The sequence below is a fragment of the Hipposideros armiger genome, unplaced genomic scaffold (genome assembly GCF_001890085.2).
Source record: "Hipposideros armiger isolate ML-2016 unplaced genomic scaffold, ASM189008v1 scaffold_44, whole genome shotgun sequence".
Taxonomy (NCBI): domain Eukaryota; kingdom Metazoa; phylum Chordata; class Mammalia; order Chiroptera; family Hipposideridae; genus Hipposideros; species Hipposideros armiger.
In genome coordinates this window covers 1,708,777-1,725,873 of record NW_017731394.1, presented here as the reverse complement: position 1 = coordinate 1,725,873, position 17,097 = coordinate 1,708,777, and the positions used below count along the sequence as shown (strand labels likewise).

The following is a 17,097-nucleotide window of genomic DNA, read 5'->3' as shown; positions in this document are numbered from 1 at the left end:
AGCCGCAGTGAGCGGCCATCCAGAAGCCGGCGACTGATCTGCCTCACCCGGGAAGAGCGCAATGATGGTGCCAACTTGGGCCAGCGAAGCAACATCCTCCACAACTAGACTAAAGAACAAAAAGACAGCAACTTTTCTGTTCCCCTTCCCCCAATTCCCCAATAAAAATCTTAAAAAAAAAAAAGACATGGGATGGGGAGATAGGAGTGGTAACTTTTTTGAACAGATAAATACTAATGTTATTTAGGGAGAAAAAGTGCAGGGGACCCCAACAAGCTAACACACACACACGCGCGCGCACACGCGCAGCTCTGCAGTCGTGCGTATCTGCAGTGTGTCACTGTTGGCTGATCTGTGTTCTCCTTTCACCTTTGTATCTTCAGGGCCCAGCACAGTGCCTGACACAAAGCAGGCAATTAATAAGTGTCTGCTAGTTGAATGAATGACTGAGTGCCTGAATAACAGGATGAAAGTATGAATGAAACAACAAATGATAGAGAACAAGGACGTCAGGAAATATTCGTGGAAAGGTGGAAAGGTCATGGGCTTTGGAACCAGGCAGGACTCCATTTGAATCACAGATCTAGATTTACTGTGGAAGTTACTGTACCACTTTGGGGTTGTTTCCTCATTTGTAAAAAACAGAGTAATATCTGCTCACAATATTATCATAAGGATCAAATAAGACAGTGTGTGTAAATTGCCAAGTGACTTTCTGGCACTAAACAAACATATGTCTGCCCCTTTCAATTGTGTTTCGCCCCCTCCCATCTGGCACCAGCATAGTGTTCCAGAAATACAGCACAAGGAGAGAGCTAGGAAGCAGAGATTCCACAGAGCTTGTATGCTTTCATGTAATCGCATATCGCATATCGGGTGCAGGTCAATAAGCTTAGCTGGACTGAAGACTTGGGGACAGAGGAAGATGCGGGGCTAAGGAGTCCGGACTGAATCCTAAGAGCATCATAGGAGCCACTTTTTCAGTGGTGTCCCTGGGCTTAGCCTGACAACAAACAGTTGTCATTTCTTTTCCTCTGGTACAAGAACATGTGGGTATGAACTTGATTCTTCTGTTGCCCAAGTGGCTGGTATTTGTTTTGGGTGGTTTCAATTCATGGTCATTATAATTAATGCATCTTACAACACTACTTTTTTTCACAATTCATTTATACTTCCTATTCAAAGGGGCTAACAAAACAATATAAATAAAATTGAAATAAAAGGGAGAGAATAATTAAGAGCAAGAAAGCAGAGAGCCAACAATAGTAAGGATGACTCTGGTTCCTGGGACTGAGTGTGAAAAAAGTAATGGTATTCATGTGCTAGGTGATGCGTATGTATTACCTCATGTAGTTCTTAAAATAACCCAGTGAGGGAAACACCATATTTCAGTGAATAAATGAATCAGTAGGAAAGAAGGCTGCCAATTAAGCTATGACAAAACACTTTGATTTCGGAAATGTTAAAATCCCAAAAACATGTATGGCTTAAGAATCAAGGAAACATGATATTACTATCTCCATTTTATAGCTAAAGAAACTGAAAAAAAGGGAAGTTAAGAAAGTAGCTAAAGGTCACTGGTCAGGAAGCTGAAGAATCAGGTTTTGAACTCAAGCATCTGCCACCAAAGGGCTTGGGCTGACACTATTACCTAGTATCCAGCTTCCTGGCAGCTGTGGTAAAAACGGAGTTAGGTTGAATTGCATAATTCTCATTATTTGGGAAGAAACACACTAGCTTCTCGGGGAAGCCAAAACTATTCTTAGTACAAAGCTCAAAGAAAAATTTCTTGGAGATATTATATAAGGGGTAAAGTGCAGACGATTTTGTTGAAACCTTCAAAGCCAGTTAGAAGGCTAATATAAAAGCACAGCTTAATGAAAACAATTTCCACTACTAAGGTCACGTGCTTCAAGAATATCATCTTTTCATAGTCTACTACAATCTGTAGATAGAACTAAACACATCCAGAGAAATAGAAACATGCTCCCTAAATTCTCTTCCCTAAATCTCTCTGTTCTCCAACCAGTTTTTACCGACAGTTGGTTTATAAGAAAGTTCAAGACATTCTCCAGCGAAGGGCTGAGGGAAAACTCTCTAATGATTGATAAATTCTACCCATATAGTGATCCACTTAGGAATTGGCTAGACACTCTCTGGGATTCAGCATACCCCATCCTTTCCTCCAGAAAGAGTCTCCACAGCCTTGGCTTCAGCCTGACAGAGGCTTAGCAATCGTGAGGCAGCAAGAAGGAAGCTGACGCTTTCCTCAGCATTGTGCCCTGATGAAGCCTGTAGCTCTGGACTTAACTGCCTGGATCCTAAAACCAGCTCTAATACTCACTAGCGGGGTGATCCCACACAAGTTGAGATGTCTGCAAAATGAAGATCATAATGCTATCTACCTTCCAGAGCTGTTGTAAAAACATCAGGGGACAATTCACATACAAGACCTAGTATGTCTGGTGCATGGTGAGCGCTCTATAAATGTTGGCTGATTTTATTATTTGGGAAGATTTTTTTTTAAGCAGATCATTTATTTAGCAATAGTAACACTTGGGCCCTTTGGGAGAAAAGGCTGCACAGGTGTGAACCATTTCGTTATTCAGGCATGAAGTACAATGCAATGCCTCGGGACAGAGAGCAAACACCTATAAAATGCCACTTCAGTGATCTTGGATGCATTGTGTTGACGGAGGCAGCTTGGCATATGGAAAGAACCAAAATTTAGAATCAGGCATTTGCTCAACTCCCTGTTCAGCGCTCACCTGCTATGCAGCCTCGGGCAGGCTGATTAACCTCTTTGTACCCAGTTTATAAAGTGCAGATGATACCACCTACCGTGCAGTGTTGTTGAAACAGCTGGAAGGAATATGTGTAAAGTGCCAGGCACACCAGAGATGCTCAATACATAATAGATAGCATTATTACAGTAGCCTATCAAACTTTCTTGAAGGATCAATTTTCCTCTTTATTGAAAGAGTGGTCTATAAGAATGTTTTGTTTTCTTTTGTACTAGGCAAAAGAAAATACCCATTTCTTATGAAAACATGAAATACAACTGATTATTCTTTAGAGATCGGAAAGTGTGTGTGTGTGTGTGTGTGTGTGTGTGTAAAAAAATCAACCTTCCAACTCAATTTTAATGCTTCTTTTTTATTTCAACCAGTTGAAATAAACTCCAGCAAAGCAATTTCACTGTAGAAAAATTAGAAAATTGAGATTAAATAAAAGGAAAAAAATTAGTCTCCCATAATCCCACTGTGCAGAGATAACTACACATGGCATTTTGGTGCCTACCTTTCCAGAATGCTTTTCTCTGCATATAAACATATTAATGGAAATTCACTTTTAATAATCCGACACAGCAAAAAACAGAAATCCCATTTCCTTCAGAATCATCTCTGCCTACACCAATTTTTGCAAGGAACAAAATGTAAATGCTTAAAAGGGATTTTTGTTTATGTATTTAACAGGAGCCCACAGATATGGGACTTATTTTTAATTAGATATACTTTCCCAAGGCCTACAGCCTCCCCCATATGCATACATTTCTCTGTGACCAACAATATGTAACCAGGTACCAAACAGACAAATGTACACGCACTCACAATAAATGCACAAACCAAATATACTCAATATTCATGTACTCCAGTAAGCTAAAGACATGAGTGAATGTATTAGCACTCATATACCATGCCATGTTTTTAAGCCAATAAAATGGCTCTGATATGCCAGGAACTCATTAAATCACCCCTCATGGGCATATACACAACCATGTGAGTCTAACAAATAAAATTTCTTTTCCGTTCCATATTCCCACCCTCACAACATCAGGTGGCCAAACTTAGGTTGGGCTGCGTGTAGCGATTGGTTCTGGACCATGTCCAAATCAGGTACGTGCATGCTCGGCCACCCCCCACCCCCATCTCTTAGCAATCTCTGTGCTCCCACCCCTCCCATCAAGATGTACTCCTGAAAGCCAGTTTTCTAATTCCACTCCAGTGGAGCTGAGGTCCCTGCCTGAGGCCAGCCAGCATTTGGGATTAATTATTTGCTTTGTTTGAGAGATACAGGTAGCCCCGTCCAAGGTAGCCACGATCAGTGAGTGTTCATACATTTAAATCACTTTCTTTGAAAGAAATTCTCTCATGAAGAGTAGGGAGTGTGGTGAGAACCTAAAAGATACACTGTGGCTTGCCACAGGAGAGAAGAAATAAAGATAAAAGGAGCGTGTGGGACGAAGGCGATTTCTACAAGCTGAACAAGGAGAGAGACTGATGGATGGTTCTGATGGAGGCCATGAATCAGAATCAGTTTTCCATATCCTCCAGGACAATGGTTTTTCAACTCCTCACCCTTTTTATAGTGACAGATAAAAAAATAATATGTTATGCTGCTAACAGGACAATGTTGCACCAAACAAACCCTCCGAGGCTGAGCATCATAAAACAGGACTTCTGAGAGACAGAGCACAACCAAGCTGCCAAAGGCAATGTGACATTCGATGGCAGATCTGTCGGGTTATGGCTCCAAATACTTAGGATCATTTCCAAAGGAGCTGATACAAAGCCCCCTCAGAAAGACCTGCCAGGTGCACCTCCTCTCCCCAAAACACATACAATAGAGGAAGCCGACCTCTGAAGGTGTGGGGTCAGAGTATAGATCCAAATGAAGACAGACGTGAATCCTACCACCCCAACAAAGTTAGAAATAGCTGTGTCTGAGCAAAATGGGTGAAGCCCAGCATCCTTTTACACTATTATCAAGTCAAGCTGCTGTAAAGTTTAAATAAACTTTCCACTAGCACCCAAATGCCCACATTTATAAACGCAGTCCATTAAAAAAGCCCTCATAGCGGCTGGTAACTACAATCAAAACTGGGGAATTTAGGATTATAAAAAAGCAATATAATATTTACAATAGCCAAGACTTGGAAACAATCGAAATGCCCATCGGTGGACGACTGGATTAAGAAACTGTGGTACATTTATACAATGGAGTATTACTCAGCTATAAAGAAGAATGAAATTGTACTACTTGCAACGATATGGATGGACCTAGAGAACATTATTTTAAGTGAAATAAGTCAGTCAGAGAAAGACAAATACCATATGATCCCACTTATATGTGGAATCTAAAAAACTGAATGAATGAGCAAAGTGAACAGAAACAGTCTCAGAGATATAGAGGAAAAACTGATGGTTGCTCGTTGGGAGGGGGTGGGGATGAGGGAGAAGGGGAAAGGATTAGACAGCAAAAACAGGTAACTACAATATTGCCACAGGGACATGAAAGACAGTTCAGGGAATATAATTAATAATGTTGTAAATATTTTGTAGGGTGTCAGATGGTCACATGTCTTATTAGGAAGACCACTTCATGGATGGGGTAGAGGCTTGACCACTGCACTGTACACCTGAAGCTGATGTTGTATAATATTGTATGTCAACTATAATTCAATATATATACATATATATGTATATATATACATATATATATATATATATATGTATATATATATATATAGTCACGGGACGTGGAGTATAGTGTGGGAGTGGAGTCAATGGAATTGTAATAGATATGTATGATATCAGGGTGGGGGGAGTGGGGCGGCAGATTGGGGGCAGGGGGTTGTCACTGTGAGAGGTAAAAAGCATAACTATTGCACTGAGACTAATTAAAAAAATTTTTTAAGCAATATAATAAACATGTTTAAAAACTTGAAACGCCTCATCTTGCCACTCTTGCCATCCCAACTGTTACTTCCAGATGTCACCATTTCCCAAATTCTAAGTCTTATGCTTTCAAGTTTAACACTGTTAATTCTACACTTTCCCTAAGTCTATGTAGGATTTCCCATGGGGAGAAAAGCACAGCCCAGTGGGCACCTCAAGCCCTCATCCCAGCTCCTGCAGGAAAGTGACACCTGTCACTTGATCAGCATAATTGTTAGGGAAAAACACACCTGGGTAGGGGCCACCTGCTCTTTTTCTTTTTTATCACCCCTTTCCCCAGATGTCTGTACTCTGAATATTACCAGTCCTGCAAACAGAGCCAACCAGTGATTATTCTCAAGTCCTGCTCTGTGCCAGGCACCATCTGTGAGCGCCCAAGACAGGCCCATTCTAACACAGCTCCCCTCAGAGAGCCTCATCCCTACTTGTAGCTGGTCCTACCTCACCACTGAACCTTCCTATAATTGAAGACTTTGCCCAAAGTTTACCTGATTCTTGGATCTCTTCCTAATTAGGATTTTTTTCTAATTAATCTAGAGCTAGCTTCCATCCCTTATGACCGGAAGCCATCCAACTGCCCAAAGTAATGTGTTTACCTTCAGTCCCACTCCTAATATTGGCAGATGCAGGACCAAGAGCACAAAATGGAGGCCCATGTCCCATAAATGCAATTATTTAGAAGTTCTAAATCCAGCTGACAAATTATTAAATAAAGTATGTTTTATTTTATCTTGATATTGATTCCTTCACACTGACCTAGAAAGCCAGCTTCAAACACAGAAATCTCACTCTGGCCCTTGGCCCCTGGCCCTCAGCTGGCCCCATCTTCTTTTCTCCCCCCCCCCCCCCCCAGCTCCATCCCACACCACAAACAGCCTCGTGCTAATGGAAATGATGAAATCCTTCTATCTCAGCCACTTCGAACAATCACTTCTTTGTCATTGCTTGGGCCTGTGGGTACACACATTGGTGTCATAGTCTGCCCCTTAGGAGGAAGGAATAAGGCCCACACAGGAGGCAGATGTGGACGGGGAATTTCAGGGTCCTGGGTACCCAGACCATGACATGCAATCTAGAAGGAAGAGTGTGGGCTCTGGGTGGGCCTGGCCCCTTGGCCCCTCATGGAGTCGTGCAGACTGAGAAGAGCTAGCATGGGGTCCTTACTGCCCAGGTCTAAAGATGGTACCACTCATCTTTGTAGGGATATCCTATTCCTCTTTCAAAATCTATCTCAGAAGAACTCACCTTCAGGAGGTCTTCCCTGACCAGCCACCCCCAAAATCCAGTAGGCTCAACGAACGCTTATTAAGTGAATTTTAATAAGCATGGGTTAATATTGTAATATAGACTGAGCTGATGTGTATTAGTCTTTCCCAATAGAGACGTAGGTCCTTGTGAACCACATTAAACTGAAATGCCACACGCTCCTGGGTTCATTACCAAGCACATGCGAATCAACGTTCACAGCTGAGAATTCTGTTGAACTAGCCTTCTTTTGGATAAGATGTCGAGATGTTTTTGTAACAAGATATTAAAAGCCACTTCTATGATCAGAGTTGTTGAGATGCCTCAAGGCAAAACCACCCAACTGATTCTAACCCTCACATCTCAGACCACCTTGGCAGGTCCTGCCAAAAAACTGAGTTGCCAGGCCAGTCGTGTGGCACGTTGGTTAAGAGTTGGCTTGGGAGTGCCGGCTCTGAGCAGCAGGGCCGTAGTTCAGATCCCACATTAGGACCAGTGACACTGCCCTCTACAGCTAAGATGGTGAACAACAGCTCAACCTGGAGCTGGGCTGCTGTGAGTTGCCGGCGACGGCATAGGCTGCAACGGGGCTGCAGTGGGCTGCCTTGAGCTACCGTGAGTGGCTGGCAGCCAGCGTGAGCGGCCATAGCGGCCATTCAGTGGCTGGCAACTGATTGCCTCACCTGGGAAGAGCACAATGATCACAATACCAACATGGGCCAGTGAAGCGACGTCCTCCACAACTACACTGAAGAACAAAAGGACAGCAACTTGTCTGTTCCCCTTTCCTGATTCCCCAACACTGTTCCCCTCCCCCAATTCCCCAATAAAATCTTTAAAGAAAAAAAGAAAAGAATCTGAGTTGCCAGTTCTGCCAGCTTGAGCCCACCACCCACCTCCAGGGGGAAGAATTCATTGGGAGGGTGAAGATATTTTCTAAGGAGAAGAGTTATCAGTGTGCTGCGTATTTCAACACACCCCACCCTCACCCCTGCAGAGGGGACTGAAGTTCTTTCCTCACTTGGAGAAATGAGATGCCTGAGCAATAGGAAACTCGGAGAACCATCTAAAGTACCTCACAAGGAGCCAGCAATTGTGCCCTGCCAACCCAGAAGGTTCTGATGTCAAACTACAATATCGGGTAAGACTGTTCTTCATCCCTGATCTTTGATTTTCCTCTCCTCCACCCTCAATTCCTCTCATTACAGCAGCTAAAGGGGGGATGAGGGGGAGCAAGAAGTAGAGATGGAACCCATCACACACACATCTCCCTTCCCCAGTGCCCATTCTCAGTCCAAGGGGGGCCTGAGGTGGGGATGGGGAGAAGTTTTAAATGGGGTGAGAGTTTTAAATCGGACTTAAATTTTTTAAATTGGATTTTGATATTACATTGGACTGACATTTTTAATACATGGGAAAAGAGACTATTGTTTTATTATTTGAAAGTGGCTAGAAAAGCTAAGGGATTGAAAGGGAAGGGTATAAGAAAGAGCAAAGTCGTTTCCTACATGCGCCCTACCAAGTTTGGCATTTTCAATAAGCCAATATATTTTCATTAACTCATGTGCATAAAATACCTAGGTTGCTAAAGGCATGCATGGACCGTTATGACATTCTCATGACCCCCACCTCTAACACATCAGCTGCCCTTGGGGGGAAAATAAATTAGGTCATCGATTTGAGTTTTATAAGACTGAGAAAGTCATTTAGTTCCCTGCTCAAATTATAAGTTACCTATTAAACTGACTTCAGTTTTAGCTCTTTTCGTTTTAAATCCACATATATCGTGAAGCCTATCAGCCAGCTAAAGAGGAGGCCCCCTTGTCAGTAATTGAATACCTTTATCTTCCCCGCAATTCACTGGTTCCTAAACGATGTCTTCTTTATCATGACCATCACTCACTCACAGGTCCGACTGCTGGTGAGCTGGTGAACATTTCTTTCTCTGGTACACGGTGTTTCAGCTAAACATGTGTGTGAAGAAACATTTTTGCTCCCTAAAATCTGTTTGGAAGACCTGATCGAGATTTTTTTCTCCTGTTTCTTCCAACAAATATCTTGCAAAATGAACTCTGAAAAAATGAAGATAAGTACACCAATTACTTAGCATGGGATTAACCAAGAGCCTTGTGACTTCTGTGATTTTTCCAGAACCTTTGGTGCATTTAGAAAAAAAAGCTCTCAAAAGCAACACATTTGCAAATAACTTTACTGGCTGCCCCTAAATTATGCAGACACACTGCACTCACAAAATCATTTCAGATACAACATTTTTCTGCCTATGATTTTAACAGAAGCAAACCTAACTGGAATTCTACTATGAAGTTAGTTCAAATAAATACTCAAACACCACAAGGCAAACAAGAAATTAACACCAAAAGGTGTCATGTGATTGCTTCAATCCCTACATGAAGCCTTGCTTCTTCCTGACCTGGCAGTGATGTCCAAAATAATTTTTTGTAAGGATGGAAATATTTTATATCTGTACTGTCCAATATTGTAGCCATTAGCCATACATAGCTAGTGGGCACTTGGAATGTGGCTAGTGCAACCAAGGCACTGAATTCTTAATTTTATTTATGTTTAAATAGTCATGTGTAACTTGTGGCTACCATTTTGGACAGCATAATTCATTTAGTATTGTTGGCAATCCAGAGAATTTCCTTGGAGAATGAGTCGTTGTGGCTAACCAAGGTTTCTGGAAAACTAAGCAACAATCTCTAAACATTTGTTTTGCCAAATGGTCTTCAAATTTCTTTAAGCAGCAATTCTTTTTCATCTCATTTCTTTTTTCTTTTCAAAAGATATTTCTTCTATGACAATGCCACCGCTTTAGACATTAGGAAGGACGTCTTTCTTAAATGATTTAACAACAACAACAACAAAAATACAATACACCCATATACCTTCTTCAACCACATCCACTGAGCATAATTTAATCTTTCCTGCAGGTCTCAGGGTCAGTGTTATGAACACAGGCTATCAGACTCAGAAGAAACACATCAATTACAATAATGCACTTAATGCAATGAAGCCCTCAGGGTCACTGGGCACAGTGGGGCTGTCTAAACCTACCCCAGGCACAGATTCTTATATCTTTCTGTCACATCTGTTGCCCAGCTATTAATGTCAAGCCTTATTACCGTCAGCATGTCTGCCTATATTTATGTATTACCTAGCTTATTTCAGAAAGGCAGTTGCCTATGTTGGTGGTAGCCTCTTTTCCCATCTCGTTTGTTGCCTCTAATGTGTTAACATTGGGATGCCAGAGCTGGAGTGAGTTAGAAATGTCTGTAAAGTAACAATAGTTGGGGTATAAAGATTTCTCAGTAAACTTCAGTTCTAATGGCAGGACTAGTTTATATCTAATTCATCAGCTCAGAGCCTCTTCTGCTTACTTCCTTGGTTCCAGGCAGACAGCTTGCATAATAGCTGTTTGCAGATAGGTCACGTCTTAGTTTTCTACTGGAAGGGATCTTATTCTTGCCCTTATTTGGTATTTAACAGTCTTATTCAGTATTACTTGTTTCCCCAAGTAGGATATAAACATTTTGATAACAGAGGCGTAAAAAGCTGGGGGAATAGATAAAGAATGAGCTTATCTTAGTTGCATTCCCTGTAATATTTTGCCCTTCACTATTCACCCAGAAAAGATCAACTGGATGTTGAATGACCTTATACTGTGTTTTCCTTTTAAGTTGATGTTCATATAGCTTACGCATAGTAACAATGGTTTTCTTACGCATAATAACAATGGTTTTCAAAGTTAAACCTAAAGCAGAAACTGCAGGTGCTTGTCAACGATTACATATTCATATTTCTTAGTTATTTTTTACCTGATTTGTTAGGAATTTAAGTTGAATCTTAATCCCCTTGGTCATATTTAATTATAGTCATCATATATTAAATGTCTGTCACTTCTGACAACGCCTGCTTTTGAACCCCCAAAAAGTGACCCAGAAAAATTCTAGAATCCCCTGAATTAAACAAAATTAAACTCATGAAATTCCAGAAGAAACCCAATACTCTAGGAGCCTCTCCCCAGCAGCCCTGATTATGAGAGAAAAATTACACCTCTGATTCCAGATACCATATTTCTATTAAATTTCCCTAGGAGTGAACCAGCTCTTTTAGCCAGCCACATCACACTGCTAACCCATTTGAACTTATAATCAACTAGAAGCTCCCCCTGCTAATCTCACTTTAAAAACTATAGCTCTCCATTCCCTCTTGCCAGTCATCCTAAGATTTGGAGGAAGCTGAAACTAAAACCCTCTCCAGAAAAATGTAGAGGCCCTCTCATCCTCGCAGATGTTCTTTCCAGGAATAATATGACTCCTCCACGAAATCTCAAATTTTCACAGCTCTGCAATTCACTGACACTCGCGGTATCTTGTTTTCTTCATCTATCCTGTGACATTTGCAAGGATCCAGCTTTCGACCTGAAAGAGCAGCGATAACCTATGTGAGCCACTCAGAGAATGCGTGTGGTTTCCCAGGATATAATCAGGTTCATCAAAAGAATCTTAAAAGTGCAAGTCCAGCTGGAAAGATTCCTTTTTAAGCAGAAACATGAGTCTCTTCTGGCCAGGTCTGAGTCACTGGAATGGGCAGTAGAAAGTGTTCAAGAAAACCTCCCACTTCATCAAAAGATTACACAGAGATGTTGCCCCCACAACCTACCTACTTCACCCCAGCCTCCAGGTCTTGCAAAGCAGAGAGATCCATGAAGGAGAAAGACGCAGAGAGGGCCGAGAGGCCCTCAGAGAAATGCCGAATGGGCTCAACTATAGGGCAAGAGGTAAAACCAACTCATCAATAGCCAATTACCACAGGTTTTCTAGTGTAGGAAAGAGATGGAATAAACTTCTCTTCCATAGTGGGGTGGTTATGATGGACGTCTCCCTTTTCTTGCTCTTTGTACCCTAATTTCACCTACCTCTGGATATGAGAAGGGCAGGACAATGAAAGGAAGAGAACTGGGTAAATCAAAACTATTTTTAAAGTCTGTGAGTTTGGGGGCTATTTCTTTTCTTTAAACTAAAAGGGATCTTCTCTTTTATTCGGATCTTTGATTTAGAAGTAACATAGCATGATGGAAAAAAACATTAGTTTTTAGAGGCAGGCAGACTGGGGTCCAAATTCTAGCTATCATATCTTGGCCAAATCACTTGATGTCTTGGCCTCAGTTTCTTCCTATGATATGGTGAGAGAATTCAAAGTACATATATATAAAATGCCTAGGACTAATGGCAGGCACTCAATAAATGATAACAAATTGCTCTTGAACTCTATAGCAGCGAAGTCTAAAAGAGTGGTAAGGAAGCAGAGGCTAGCTGTTTGGACACCTGTCCAAAGGGGAGGAAGGTCTTTGCTTCTGAGGTTTTTTTAAAGATTTTTCAATTCAGTTTCCTAAGCTGGAATAAGTTCTGGAGAGATGCTTGGTCAACTTCCATTGAAACATGGCTGGCAGGTGGAGAAAGAAGACATTTCTGTTTTGGTCTAGACAAGAGCAGAACAACAGTTCCTCAAACAACCCTTCAGCTACAAAGCAAACAAATTAACTCAGAGACTGAACAAAATTTAATGACTTTTATGTGTGATGATAAATTTGTAACAGTGTGTGCAATACATAGAAATAATGTAGGGTAAATGGCCATATGTTAGAGAAACTTCAGGAAATAAATAGCTCTTTATGTGCCTGTGGATGCTTATAAGTATATCCAGGTTGGTTTTCTATGTCGTCCTCTTATAAATAGTTAAGTCGAGTGTATAACACTTTATGCCTTCCCTGGGGCAATTTCTACTTTTACTTTGTAAAATCTGTTTGCTTATAGGTTCCATTTCCCCATCTAAGGCTCTGAATTCCTTGAGGGAAAAATCATGTCTTCTTTCTTTTTGAATCCTCAGTGAATTGTGCACAGTAGACCCACACAGACAATTGTTGGAAAGAAACTTAATGGCTTATATCTATAAACCTGAGGGTTTGGGGAATGTGTGTGTGGGTGTGTGTGTGTGTGTGTGTGTGTGGGTGTGTATTTTCTTAAACTGTATTGTTTTACTACTACCAGTAGAAGTAGCCTGCATGGGGTGGTGGGTGCACTGGGCTCAGGGTATATGTGGGCCATGAAGAATAAATGGAAATTGAGAGGCTGAAAGAATAAATGGAGTTTGGAGGCCAGATCCAAGGGCTCCTCAGGTTTGCTTGTGGGACTGGCCAGCTATGATGAAGGAGGCATAGCAAGCCACACCTATGACACTTAATAAGATTAAGAAATGTTTGGAATTTTAGCTGTCCATCACAATTGAGGTCCAGTTTCTTCATCATGTGGTCAAGGACACCAGGGTGCTTCTGGTTCTTTGTGACAAGAGCCAGTTCTGTATTTATGAAGTTTAGGAATTTCCTGTTGGAGAGTTTGTAATTGTTATGACCCTCTCCAGAACATTTCTGGAAAACAGCAATCAGGGACTCAGTGAACCACTCTGTCTCTGCGGGGCTGGAGATTTTCACGATATTGGAGTTTAGCAAAGAAGTAGTGGCTGTGCCTAGGAACTGCGCAGAGAGCTCTCCTGAGGGTTTTCTAAGCATGGTTTCTTTGCTTGAAAGCCCACATGTGCCCATCTTCATACCAAGTGGTTGTTACAGGTGATATATATATATATACAGGTGATATAAATATATACAGGTTGTTATATTTATCTTTCTGCATCTTCAAGATATAGAAGTTTTGGGGATTATAACTTGATGAGGTTTGAGTTATCAGACTCAACTGAGTAACCTCTGAAATCCTCACTAAGGAAAAGCTATGAGCAATCCATTAAGTCATGTGACCATCAAGCCACCGAAGCAACTTTGCAAATAGCTGTTCGCTCAAGACAAACAGTGATGTATGGCTACTGGGTTGGCAAGAAGGCTGATTTCATCTATTTCTGTCACCTATGTGTGCTTTCTGCAAGAATCAGAGCCTAGGAGTTGAAAATTGGTGAGCCAGTCAACTACTTAGGGCTTATTTTCAAGGCTGTCTTATTTCACTCAAACCCATTATCTCCATTTTCTTCCAGACTAGGATTTCATCTGACACATCACAGAGTCATCTTGTTACCCCGGGATACACAGAGATGGTGTGCTCACAAACCACCTGATGTTTGTGATTTTGATGGGAACAGCATGCGACTCTGAGGTCAGAGGAATGGATGAGAGTTGGGGTTTCAAAAGCACCAGACAAAAGGTACATTGGCAGACACATGCTGGGGCAAAACTGGGCTTGGTAGCTTCACATGCCTAATTACCAACAACAGAGAGTCACAGAAAAATGGTGATTTCTAGACTTTCTTGATAGGAACTGAGAGTTATGGGATGGGAATAAACGTCTCGTCCTTGGCTGCCTGACCCAGCCTTAGACACCCCAGTGGTCTCCTTTGCTTCCCTCTGCTTTGCCCCACTGACCTTCTCCAGTCAGTTTCTGGTTAATAAATAAGAACCTTCCTCTGCCATTTGCAGCTGTTACTCAGTCCACCATTACTGACACTGAAAAGTGAGCTCCAAAGAGAAAAAGGGAAGAAGAATCGGGACTCATTTTACAAAAAGAATATCTAGAGATAACATACAGTACAATGTTGAAAAGCAAATTTTCCAAAAGTTTCCTGGTTTTAAACCTACTATACGATAAGAATACATGTTTATTATTGGCATTTGGGGGAGGGTGAAATGAAAACTAGGAGGAAGGAAAAAATACCCATAGCCCCACCGCTCAGAGACAATTACTGTTAACTTTTTATTCCAATTTAAGATCAGACTTGAGTTCTACTTTTTCAGTAAAACCAAAAATTAATTGCCTCTCTATAACATTTGAAGGTTTATTCTTTGATACTGAACATTTACATTGCTAAAAGTGTGTAGAGGTGGGTGGGCAACAAGAAAAAAATCAAAGTGAGTTACTAAGAAAAAAATGGGGACCAAAGAAAATTCTTGGGACCAAGTTGCTTCGTCTGAAATGTTTTTGAAAGGTATTAATATTCTCAGATTACCTAAACATGGCTGCCACTGAGGAGAAATTTCATAAAGACAGTACCTGGAAATCTATATAAGGTTTTATCTTTTCTCTGTGCAGCTGTTTTCTGAAGTTCATAGACAAGGGACAAGCAGGGGGCCACACGAAAGTATCTTCAGGCATTTTTTTCAGGCACTGAAGAAGAGTGGGGAAATAACCACCTAAAAAAATATTAAGCTGGTTCTAGAGTACAACAGTATAAACAATATCTAATTCCACCTATCCTTATCACAGACCTGCAACCTCCTTTACTGTAAAACATCCTGAACTGTGGCTCTATCCAATACCAATGTGACACTAAAAACATCTTCAAGTCAACAGAGATGCCAAAAAACACATTTCATGTCTAGCCTATAAAGGAACTAAATGTATTGCCACTGCAGCATGGAAATAAACTTTAAAAGATAAAAGCATACAGTATTGAGAATAAGGCTCAAGAATGAGAAGAACATGCAACTCTGGCATTCGTATTTCTGAGTGTATATTCATAGCTGCAGCACAAGCGACGTCTATCAGCTAATGGGGTTTTAAGTTCAGAAATATCAGCAAAAGATACTTCCTCTGATGTGTTTTTTAAAATAAATTATTATGTAAAAGCAAGTTCTGGAAAATATTTTTCTCATCTTGTAATTATTCTTTTGGCTTCACAAAATACATAGAGACAAACATCATCTAGAACTGTGACCATGCTCTCATATGTCTCCATTCCTTTGCTCAGAAGGCCTCCTCTGTCTTGAATGCTCATTCGCAGCTCATCCACCAGTGAGCTCAATTCATATAGCAAGTACTCTGCAAAGCCTTCACTACCCACCTCCTTTCCCAACTCAGGAAGACCTGAATACTTCCTCCCCTCAAGTTCCCACAGCACCCTCTGCATACTTCTATCACCTCACTTCACTCTTGCATTTATTCAACCACATCTTTATTGAGCCCTAATATGTGCCAAGCATTATTCTAGGCACTGGGGGTACAATGATGTAAACACAGACAAAGTGCCTGGAGTTTATATTCTTGGAATTTATATTCTAGAGATGAACAGAAGCAATAAACATAAAATATAATATATGCCAAGTAGTAATTAGTGCTGTGGGAAAAAAGTAAGTGAAATATACTAAAAGCGTGTGTGTATGTGTGTGCGTGTGTGCGTGTGTGCACACAAAACAGAAAGTGTGCTGGTCATCTCCTTAAGAGGCTACTTGTAATATAGTCCAAATGCAATAAATAAATATTGATAAGATGGATGGGTGGGTGGATGGATGGATGGATGGATGGATGGATGGATGGAGAGATGGATGGGTAGTCAGATGCATGGATAGACAGATGGACAGATATCCTAAATACCAAGAAGTTCTTTAAAGAGTAATCCTTAAAGAATGAGTAATAGTTTCATTTGTGAGTGTAGGTGCAGCTCACAATTTGTCTCGACCATCACCGCATCATTCCCGTATGGGCAGGTTGGTACTGACATCATCACTACATGTATCTTCTTGTCCTTGCCCTCTCAAAGCCTTTGCTCCAGGCCAACAGATGTGCTTCGGGCTTACAGGGTATACTCTGCTCATTCTTGCCTCTGTGCCTTTCTTTCCTCCTGCGTTTTATTCTGCCCTGGACACTCCCTTTCTTCACACACCAAGCCAAAGTTCTTTTCCTTCAAGAATGAGTTCAAGCTTTGCCTCCTCCTTTCCTGGCAAGACCATGCTGCCACAAGCAGCTCCCTGAGGTACAGCTCCATCATAGCATTTTCCCAGTGATGACACATCTTCCTCCCCAACTGTGATAGCCAGCCTCCAGGACAGTCCACCAGGATGCCTGCCTCCTGGTGCCCACGCCTGGGTATAGTCCCCTCCCATGCCAAATCAGGGCTGAGCTGTGAAACCGATAGGATATAGCGGAAGTCACTGTGTTTGGCTTCTGAGGCTGTCATCAAAGGCACTGACATTTCTGGCTTGGCCTCTTGGATAACTTGCTCTGAGAAAAGCCAGCCACCATATTGTGGAGACACTCAAGCAGTGCCGTGGAGATGCCCATGTGGAAAAGAACCAACCTGCTGGTCATATGAGTGA

General features: G+C 41.5%; 1 protein-coding gene and 1 pseudogene across 3 annotated transcripts in view; both read right to left on the bottom strand.

Moving 5' to 3' along the window:
• KIAA1549L (KIAA1549 like) overlaps positions 1–17,097 on the bottom strand; it is a 259,088-nt gene that overhangs the window by 175,187 nt on the left and 66,804 nt on the right. The gene's annotated exons all lie outside the window — the stretch shown is intronic.
• LOC109381106 (protein S100-A11 pseudogene) lies at positions 13,179–13,605 on the bottom strand (annotated as a pseudogene).